The 10082-nt window shown below is 43.6% G+C and overlaps 2 non-coding genes across 2 annotated transcripts; both read right to left on the bottom strand.

The window, feature by feature from the left end:
- Positions 1–8819: 8819 nt before the first annotated feature.
- trnav-aac (transfer RNA valine (anticodon AAC)) lies at positions 8820–8892 on the bottom strand. Its single transcript has one exon. It is a non-coding gene; the product is annotated as a tRNA-Val (tRNA).
- An 871-nt stretch (positions 8893–9763) lies between these two features.
- On the bottom strand, positions 9764–9836 carry trnav-cac (transfer RNA valine (anticodon CAC)). The gene has a single exon. It is a non-coding gene; the product is annotated as a tRNA-Val (tRNA).
- Positions 9837–10082: the final 246 nt, after the last annotated feature.

A 10082-nucleotide genomic window follows, 5' to 3' on the forward strand; every position in this document is an offset into this window, starting at 1 on the left:
ACCCCACTTGAAATCAGCGGCTAAAAATATTGTTAGTGACGTGTTCACCAATGTTATGAACCGGGCAGCTAGCCATGAGCATCAGGAAGGTTCGGGTCTCATGGTAATGGCGAGGAGGGGGGTAAAAGAAGAAACAGCATGTGTCCACCAGGGGGCGACGAAGATCCGTGGCTAACAAAAAACGAAGAATCTCTCATTCTCCAACATATCGTGGAAATTTCAGACACGGCCCCTCTGGAGTTTTTTATAGCTGGCAATGGCGAGGATTATATTGATTTGAATAACACATTTATTTTAATGAACTGTAAAGTGACTGATGAGGATGGCGATGCAATCGAGAAGACGGCCAACGCTGGGGTCATCAATTACCCGGTGGCCACCATGTTTTCACAGGTGGATGTGACCCTGGGAGATCGGCTCATTAGTCAAAGCAGCAATACTTACCCCTATAGAGCCATGATGGAGTGTATCCTTAATTATAGTGAGGAGACCCTGAGCAAACAGTTCAGCCCCGGCCTTTTCTTCAAAGACATCCCGGAAGCTATGGACGACAAGGATCCAGAGGGACTCAATAAGGGTTTGCAAAAAAGAACGGCCTCTTCAACAGAAGGGAGGACCTTTGAGCTAATGGGGCATATCCATGCAGACATATTTTTCCAAGAAAAACTCATGCTCAACGGGGTAGACATTAAAATTAAAATGATCCGTAGTAAAAGTGCTTTTTGTCTGATGACACCTGATACTGAAAAATATATACTGACCATATTATCGGCCTCGCAGTTTGTGAAAAAAGTGTCCGTCTCCCCGGCGGTTAAACTAGGACACACGCAGGCGTTAATGACGGCAAACGCCAAGTACCCGATCGAAAGAGTCTACATGAAAGTCCACAGTATCCCCGCAGGGACACGGGTGATGAACCAGGAAAATCTGTTTCTAGGACAGCTCCCAAAACAGGTTATTATAGGTCTCGTGGATAATGATGCATTTACCGGGGTTTACAACAAGAACCCCTTTAACTTTAAACATTATAACGCGGAATTTATAGCGTTGTACGTCGATGGTGTGCAGGTTCCATCCAGACCTTTTCAACCTGACTTTGAAAACGGCAATGCGGTTCGTGAATATTACAGTCTAGTACTGGCTACGGGTCGCCATCTCAAGGATCAAACTCTGCTGATCGATCGCCGGGAATACTGCAGCGGTTACACCCTGTACGGTTTCAACCTGACCCCTGATGAAGAGTGTGGACAACATTTTTCACTGATGAAGACGGGCAATATGCGTTTGGAGATGCGTTTCAAGCAGCCTCTACCACGCACTGTAAATATGGTCGTGTATGCTGTGTTTGACAACATTATTGAGGTGAATCAGAGGAGAAACGTTCCGTATGATTATTATTAAAATGAACACCAGAGAGCTCAACCACATCATGAATGCCCTGGCCGGCTCACGGAAACTGTTTCAAGGAGTCAACGCCTGCGATCAGCTGCCTAAATTTAAGATCAAGAATTTACCTGCAATGTACATAATCAACACACACCCTAAAAACATGCCCGGAGAACATTGGCTGGCTATTTATCTAAGGGAGGACCACCGTGGTGAATTTTTTGATTCCTATGCAAACCCCCCGGATTTCAGACCTTTCCCTCGGAAGATCAATAACTTTCTGCTCAACAACTGTCAAGAAACCATTTACAGCGGTCGTCAAGTACAAAGTCTTCAGACCTTCACTTGTGGTCAACACTGTGTGTTTTTCTTATATCATAGATCTAAAGGAAGGTCATACCCCGATATTATGGCCTTGTACAGTGAGGATTTAGGCCAAAATGATAAAAAAGTGGCAGAGTTTGTCAGTACACTGTGGACCCCCCCTTATAACACAATGACTTACGACCCTAGACAGCCATGTATACAGATGGGGTGTTCTTGTGAGGATTTTAAAAGATGTCATGCGTGTTAAGGTGAAAAAATAATGAAAACAGCCTTTGAATCATTAGTTTTGTTTTTATTCAAAACAATTCTAATACAAAGCAGGGGTTATGTTATAAATAAATGTACAACATTTGAAAATAAAAAAAATAAAATAAAAAATTCTTTGTCGGGTCATTATTTACAGGGGAGACAAATAAAAACATGAGATTAATAAGCTTCCCAACGATGGATAGATCCTGAGGATGGTCGCTCAGCACGGTCAGAGTAATGAGATATCGGAGTCAGATCAGGCTCCACCTCTTTACACAGATGGATTTTTTGTCGCGTTTCCTGGTTAGGAACTGTGGATTGGGGCATGTTCAGACAGGCCATCGCCTGTAGGAAAGCATTCCAGCCTACAGGTCGGCGACTATCGGGTACCTTATTAGTGCTAGTGACACTCTTCAACAAATCAAACGTGTGAACCTTTGATCAGTTGTCCTTTAAAAACAAATTCACCCTGTTCATTCCAAGCCGTTACCCGCGGTTTCTGAACCATTTTGTGCAGGATATATTGTGCATGTCTTTTGCTTCTGGCCGGCATGTTTCTCAAAACATCCGTTACAACATCTCCCTCTGAACTCTCAACAGGTTCGGTCACCGCAACATCTTTATCAACCGTACCCCCCGCATCAGCCCCAGAACCATTTTCTTGAGAGGCCATGGTTAAAGTTAAAATGTTTTGATCTTTTTCACCCTGTCTAACCAGACGGAGGTAGCGCTGTAACGTGTTGGTATACAACTGGGCTTTGGAATACTGATTTAAATCGGCCCTGGCCTGTATAGCATTCATTTCAGAGTCCAGGTTGTTTTCGGCCGTTTGTCTAATGGGCTCTGGCCCGACAACATTTTTTCTCAGTTTCTCAAGCTGCTCCTGAGGGATCAAAAACATTTTCTGAGCATATTCCATTATTAACCCACTCTGGAAGCTAGAAGACTGGTTAGGAAAGGCACGGCTATGCTCAACAGCGGTCCTATAAAACCCCCGGTTTGATTAATCTTCTTTCTTTTTCTTTTAATAGAATACTTCTTATTAGCGATGATCTTGATAACCGCTTTTTGTTTTTTGAGTTTAGAATGTTGAGAAGGGGTTAGGGGTATATTACCGCGTAAGATGTTAAAAGCTATTTCACACAGGGTCTCGATCAAATCCGAGGGGGCCCCTGCCAGCACAGCTTTCCTATGGCGCGGGCTCCCCTCAAATAACATTTGCAAAAGTGGCAGATTTCTTTTAATCCGAACAGACATTCTTATTTATTTCCTTTTCTTTAGCACATACACTGCCGGCCAATCGGGCGGGCACAAACCTGTTCTGAGGCGAAAGTCTTCTGGGGTTTGTGCTTTTAAGTCTGCAATCAAGTACCCGTAGGGTTTTTTGGTGGCATCCTCAAATGCCTCCAAAAAGAACTTGGTCTGGTTAGGGTACATTTGACGAGCCAAGACGGTGACTTGTAGTTTATCTCTGGGGTTTTTAAAAATAATTATATAATTGGCATTTAAATTAATAGTGCGGCTTTTTTTACCTTGAAAAAATAGATTTTGAACTAAATAAAGAATACTTAAATTCCTATGATGAGTGTACTTTGTGAAAGCTTTTTCCACTTCACTGTTGTCACCGGCCTGCTCCATCAGGTCATCAAGGATCACTAGATTAGTTTGACCGGGCGGGAACAAGTCATCGTCACACAACGAGGCGGGGAGACCTTGCACAAATTTCAGATTATTTTTTTTCGAAGCCAAATCATCGTAGAGAGGTTGCCAGCAAGAGTAACACCACACTATGTTGTCAAGAGCTTGGGACTTGGTTGCGTCCACATCTTCTATGATGTTCTTTATAAGATAGCTCTTCCCCGAATTGGAGGGACCAGCTATAATACAGGAGAAAGGGTGTTGAAGTCTGTTATCAAAACCACCGCTAATATCCATAAGGCAGAGTGGTATAATCAGTCTTCAACACTCTTTTATTGTACACCACCCTGAACCGTTTGTTTAGTGATCTATTTTCCAACGTGTACCCCTTTTTATTGCGATAGATCTGATTTCCGGCTGTAATAATCTCACGAGGAGGCGCGTCTTTCTCGGTTACAAAACTTTCTACCAGGGTCTTCAGAGACTTGATGTTAATGAGCTTGTTGTTACAATGGTTCAGAGTGAAACCCTTAACTTTCATACAGGTCTTACCCGCAGCCGTTCTGTATGCGTCTTAGGACCCCCTGAAACAAACTCCACTATGTGGTCCTGAGGATCTAGTTCGCTCGTTAACTCCCCAAGGTAGTCCCCGAGGGGAGGGACCCAATCCCCTGGCCTGGTGACAAAGATTACAGAGTCAGTATCATGATAGAGCGTGCGTTCCTGCAACTGATCCATTAAGTTGTACAGTTCAAGCCGGGCGTAAGCCGTGGTAAAAACCGCTATGAAAACATTAACGTTCCCCTGTTTGGTGGGGAAATCTTTAGGGGCCCTCCACTGGACCTGTGCCACGTGGTCATTTAAGAATTGAAAGTGTGATACTGCATGTTGTTTGGAAAACATAAATTCTATAAACTGTTCAGGGGTTTTAATCAAGGTTGTGTTTAGACAGTAATTTCTTTCCCCAAACTTACCCCACAGACTGTTTAAAATCAGTTTGGACATTTGTCTCTTGGCGGGGTTTACAGTTATGTTCCTGCAATTTGGTGATGTCTGAAAAGGCAACCATCTGTTGAGAGTTTAAGCCGGCCCTCTGATGAAGCATTAAAGCCTCTTGCAGAGCTTGGGGTTCAGGTATGTCGGGGGTGAGTAGTTTTATTAAACTGTAAGCAAAACAGAGCTTATTGTCCCCACTGGAACTCACCACTAATTGCCTGAGCTTGGTCCTAATTATGTCGTTCTTCAAGCATTTCGACAGTCTTCTAAGCGCCCCACCCTCAGGGTTACGAACCACATTCATTACCAGAGACAGACTTTCATCAGCTAAGATGGCTGCGTTTCTTTGCAATAACGCTTCGATTTTAGCCAGACATCTAAATTATCTCCACTCAGCATTACAGATAGGTTGCTAAACAAATCATCCCCTCTGAGTTCTAACTGTACAACATCTCGAGGTCTGACCCTTTCAGCAACCTGTTCAAGCATTTTCTGCAAGGCCTCGTGTATGTTGACAAATATTTCTGCATAATTGTCACAATTTAAAAGTTCTGCAAAATTAAAACGCTGAATCATTTCAAAATTGTTATAGGCCGGTCTATCTATAATCACGGGATCACTGGTACTCTTGGACACATCATCATTTTGAACAAAGCCTTCACCCCCTACATTCTCACAGAGCATGTCCTCCACAGCCTTATCAGTCTCAGAACCCTCCACATTCCGAACACCCCCACTGCTGACATCTACAAAACCCCCTTTTTGAGGAGGCTCATTGAAAGCCTGTAAAAGTCCTTCAAAGATATCCAACCGGTTAATGTCAAGACCCTCCTCTATAGTGATGGCTGCTTCTGCCGCCATCCTGTGTTCTAATTGTTTCAAATCATTTATAATAGGGGCAGAATTTGGTCGGGGTAGCTCCTCCAAAGACTCCACCATTTCAAACAAATCGGGGTGAACTAGGGGGTGAACCTCTATAAGCGCTACCGGTGGGAGGTGGTTATTTAGATCATTGACCATCTGTAACAGGTCGGGGTTCACCGGTAAGTCTGTTAATTCACATTCTATCGGTGGTAATTGGGGGTTATTTAAATCATTTATCATTTGTAATAGTTCCAGGTTCATTGGGACATCAGAGGAGTTCACAACAGGGCCGGGGATGTTCTCTCGGGAAGGTCTTTTTGGGGCCCTAGCTTGTTCATAATCCTTTAGTTTGTGAGTTCTTTTACCAAGTCAGGACATTTTTTAATTTATTTTTTATTTTTCCAACAACCCACAATAGTAAGGCGTTTTGTGTCTATTAAAACATTAAATACGGTACAATTCGTTAGTAAGGGTATTAATAAGGGTGTTTTGGCTCTCTATCACCAGGTTTTGCCCCACTAACACAAGTCTTTGATTTTGTAACAAAGTATGTAGCAACTCATGCCGACCTTCAGGAAGTAGCTCCGGGGGCTGGTGGCCTGGCTCAGCTTCAAAGGATGGTCGCTCCGGTAAATCTCGGTCGAAGGAGGCAAGGAGCGAGTGTATACTCATGGACGGAGACCAAGAAGGCCTTTGCGGTGACACCCTGGCCAAGCGCGGGGTTACTGTTCCGCGTTTCGGTAGCCAAGAAACGGGTCTGGGGGGACGATGTTGAAACTAGGCCGTCGTTGGGTGGTGTGTCAGCCCTGACTGACGGCGACCCCTGAGGTTGTTGGATGCCTGTATTTGTTCCGCCCGACAATGCGGCGGGCTGAATCTGGGGTGTTGAATTACCCCCAGAAGGCTGTGGCCTGAGTAGATGTTGGGGGGTCTCCAAGACCACCGTGGGGGATCCTCTCGGTGATCTCACCGGGAAAGATGTTTGATCCCACTTAGACGGGGTAATTGTCCTCAATAGCTCATTCACAGAATGACTATCCCAAGAGTCTTGGGAAGAATAAAAATATACATTACATTTACATCTTTAAACGGCGACAGAAATCAAACTTAAAACAACATGTCCAGGACATTCAAAACCTTTAGCTTTTTTAGACCTTTGAAAATAGCCTTAGACATTCACTACAACGCCTTATTATTTACAGACAATATATTTATTAGGACTTGATAATAAATTTAAAACAGAGAAGCCGCTGTAAATAAACTGTTTCTTAAATGTTTCTTTAAAAACTGTAATATTGTTAATAAAACACACACACACACAACAACATTTCATTTTTAAACGAACCTTCCAAGTGTAAACGCTTCCTGATCCCGGGACTTCCTGTTTCACAAACGTTTTCACGATCTGTTTAAATATTAAATACAATGAACACCTTCAAGCCTTTTCCTACAACCACTTTAAAACAGAAGTATAATAGCGGGAGATAAGCCAAACAACTTACTAAACCCTTTCGGACGGCTTTACTTCCTAACCAGACGGTACGGCAATCGGTCATTTCTAAACACGTTCCCCAGAAACAAGCATAGACCTGTCCGGACTTCTAAAGATCTTTCCCAGAACCCCCCGCCCTACAGGAAACGGTCACCCATCGCTTAAATATTAGCCCTCAACGGGCAAACAAAGCCCTTTTAAAAACATTAAAGTTTGAAAGATCTTACTTACCTCCACAGAATAATCGTTTCTTATGTTTTTCGGCTGGTTTAGCTTTTTGCACCGCTGTGAAGGTAAGAGACATGTTTAACCTTTAACCACACCGCTTTATAAAAAGCTTTAACCTCTTACAGGCTGCAGATATATACTCACAGCTATCAGATACCGGGGCTGACGGCCTTTCAGATTCTTGAAAGGTTACGGTTCTCGAAGGTAAAACGAAACAAGCCCTCGATGTGGAAGGCCTTTCGTTGTCTCGAACCACGTTTCTTAATACTGTTAGACAGGATAATTTTTTTAAATTAACAAAACTGGACTCAAACATCTTACAGAAACGTTATACAAACAAACAGGGGTTTAGTTCTTACCCGGTCGGCAGACAGCCTGTCTAGGGACAACCACTTCTCTTGGTCGATCCTCGGAGACATTAATCACAGGCCTTTCGATAGTTTCTGTGTAATTAAAGAGACCGGCATTAATATATATTAAAACGTTTTCATAACTCTAATGAGCCGCTTCAAACCACACACACCCATGCATAAGAACCCATGAGCGCAAACACAAAAATCTTACCGTCGTTGTTCCAGATGATCTCCTCAGCGTTGGGAATTAACTCCTGTTGACTGGCTGAAAAATTATTTTACAGAACTTAAAACAGATGTTATAGCCTTATTTACAATACATGCACACAACACGCTCTGAGTCAATGAAAAGAATCTGAAGACTTGCCTAAAAACTCGTTTAAATCGAATCGCTGATGTTGTTTCCGGACATTGTTGATCTTTAGTCTTAAATCGAAAGGTCAGTATGAGTCTGTCGAGCTGAAGACCAGACCCTCATACTTATACTGATGGCCACATGCCGGATCTGCTTGTAAGGCATTGTTCTGGTCTGGCCTTTGTGCCGCCCTGTTACCAATTAACATATCAAAACCAACCAATAAAATGACACTGCATCAAATTTCAAATAGAAACCAAGATGGAGACGATCTCTCTCCTCTCTACTCTAAACTTTTATTAGAACCTTTTGGTCTCTCAAAAAAACATTTTTAAACATCAAGACCTATAGTCAACAACCACTAAGAATATTTCAGGCCTTTATAAGCACTAAAAAACAACCTGAGCCTAGAAAATAACTATAAAGATCAAAAATAACTAGCGCTTTTACAGTGATTTTTTTTTTTTTTTTATAGCGATGCTTTGTTTGGTATTAAACAAGTCACAAACTACTCAGAACAGCGTTTATCCCCGCAAAAGATATATTTGGGTTTATTTTACAAAGCTTATAAATTATATAGGTTAAAAGTATTCTGAATGTTTTGATATCACACGCCATACCAACTGTTGTCTTCTACACCTTACGGTAGCAACAAATCTAACTACTGCTTTACTTTAACAATAATAATGACGGCGACCACGATGACAACAAGAACAACAACAACAAGAACAACAACAACAACAACATCATCATCATCATCATCATCAGATTTTAATTAAAAGTGCCTACACCAGCGTTTACAATTTCAACCTGTCGACGGACGGACGCTCTGAGTGCATCGATTGCGGGCACTCCAATGAAGAAAAGACACCCACCGCCTCCGGGGAACCACGAGGGCAAGAATGACGAAAAGGGCCAGCCCACAGTAGGCTGTTTCCGCCCGGTTTCGAACCGGGGACCTTTCGCGCGTTAGGCGAACGTGATAACAGCTACACTACGGAAACTGACACCGCTGCCTCTTGCTTCAAATGGTTACCGTTAAAGCCTGCTGGTAAAACGGGCTCAGGTGTTTCAGGTCGGCTAGGCTGTGAGATGGCGTCTGAAGTGCGGCGAAAGGATGCCATTTTCACTGACCTGTTTGGCATTGCTAAAGGGCACATCAGGACACTTCGGAAACTCTTTTAAAGGCAGGACGCCCTGCGCTCTGACAGTGCCTGCACTTAACCCAACAAGGTGATGCTGAATGGCTTGTTCAAACGTCTGGTGGTCTTCCTTCACCACCAGACTATCAGAGCTATTGTGCCTTCTACACCTTACGGTAGCAACAAATCTAACTACTGCTTTACTTTAACATTAATAATGACGGCGACTACGACGACAACAAGAATAACAACAACAACATCATCATCATCAGATTTTAATTAAAAGTGGCTACACCAGCGTTTACAATTTCAACCTGTCGATGGACGAACGCTCTGAGTGCACCGATTTCGGGACACTTCGGAAACTCTTTCAAAGGCAGGACGACCTGCGCTCTGACAGTGCCTGCGTTTAGCCCTACAAGGTGATGCTGAATGGCTTGTTCAAACGGCTGGTGGTCTTCCGTCACCACCAGACTATCAGAGCTATACTGCGCCTTCAACTACATAAGAGTAACAGCAATGTCGCCGATCCTGCTACGGTCGTATTGTAACGCAACAACATGTATCGATTTTAAAAGTGTCAGTTCCAGTGCCTCGCAAAGCTACCCTTCTGCGATCGTTTGTTCTCAAGGTCAGGATTTCTTGCCACTCCGAGGAAGAGAAAACGACGGCCGGCCTTGGGGCAGAGAGATGGCGACGGGTAACACGGCACTGGCACGCGTGCACCGCGGGTTGTTTCCGCACGGTTTCGAACCAGGGACCTTTCGCGTGTGAGGCGAACGTGATAGCCACTACACTACGGAAACCGACCCGTCCTGGTGTTTCAAATGGCTCCCATCGAAGCCGGCTGGTAAAACGCGCACAGGGGTTTCCCGTGGGCCAGCATGTGAGATAAAGGTTTCTATTTTCACTGACCTATTTTGCATTGCTCAAGGGCACATCAGGACACTTTGGAAACTCTTTCAAAGGAAGAACGCCCTGAGCTATGACAAGACTTACACTTACCCCAACAAGGTGATGCTCAATGGCTTGTTCAAACAGCTGCTGCTCGT

Source organism: Amia ocellicauda, unplaced genomic scaffold (genome assembly GCF_036373705.1).
Source record: "Amia ocellicauda isolate fAmiCal2 unplaced genomic scaffold, fAmiCal2.hap1 HAP1_SCAFFOLD_140, whole genome shotgun sequence".
Lineage (NCBI taxonomy): Eukaryota > Metazoa > Chordata > Actinopteri > Amiiformes > Amiidae > Amia > Amia ocellicauda.